The sequence below is a fragment of the Charadrius vociferus genome, unplaced genomic scaffold (assembly GCF_000708025.1).
Source record: "Charadrius vociferus isolate BGI_N301 unplaced genomic scaffold, ASM70802v2 scaffold323, whole genome shotgun sequence".
NCBI lineage: Eukaryota > Metazoa > Chordata > Aves > Charadriiformes > Charadriidae > Charadrius > Charadrius vociferus.
The window spans coordinates 1,859,137-1,859,888 of record NW_009647692.1 but is presented as its reverse complement, the minus strand read 5'-3'; the positions used below and the strand labels follow the sequence as shown (position 1 = coordinate 1,859,888).

General features: G+C 55.2%; 1 protein-coding gene across 1 annotated transcript in view; it reads left to right on the top strand.

The window, feature by feature from the left end:
• The window catches only part of CUEDC1 (CUE domain containing 1), a 16,008-nt gene that overhangs the window by 8,360 nt on the left and 6,896 nt on the right, over window positions 1–752 (top strand). The gene's annotated exons all lie outside the window — the stretch shown is intronic.

Sequence of the window (752 nt, the reverse complement as noted above, 5' to 3'; positions counted from 1 at the left end):
TCGGCTGGGAGGAGAGGCTGGGAGAGTTGGGGGGGTTCAGCCTGGAGAAGAGGAGGCTCCGGGGAGACCTTATTGTGGCCTTCCCATACTTAAAGGGGGCATATAAGAAAGATGAACACAAACTTTTTAGCAGGGTCTGTCGTGATAGGACAGGGGGTAATGGCTTTAAACTAAAAGAAGGCAGATTTAGACTAGATGGAAGAGATTTTTTTATGCTGAGGGTGGTGAAGCACTGGCCCGGGTTGCCCAGAGAGGTGGTGGATGCCGCGTCGCTGGAAACATTCCAGATTGAGTTGGATCTGGGCTCTGAGCAACCTGATCTAGTTGGAGGTGTCCCTGCTTATTGCAGGGGGTTGGACTAGATGGCCTTTAAAGGTCCCTTCCAACCCAAACCATTCTGTGATTCTATGAAAGCACCCTGCACCGGTGTCTGTGGGGTCTTGCGCATTAGCTGGCCCCGGCAAGGGGCATCTGGTATCAGTTCGTTAGGGCTGGGTGAGACGAAGCCAAAGGAAATGAATGAAGCTCACAGCTGGCTAAAAAATCCCTGCGAGGCCCTTAAAAAATGAACAGCTGAAGGGCCTGCAAAGCTGCTCCAGCAGCGCGTGGAATGGCAAAAATCAGCTACTGGAGGCGGGGAGCGCTCGCCCCCACTCAAAAACACCAGGTGCCGGGTGCCCGGGGTCCCGCGCACCACGGCTCTCGGCACCAGGGACCTCGGGTCGGTTTGACTTGCTGCCATCGGCTTGCCG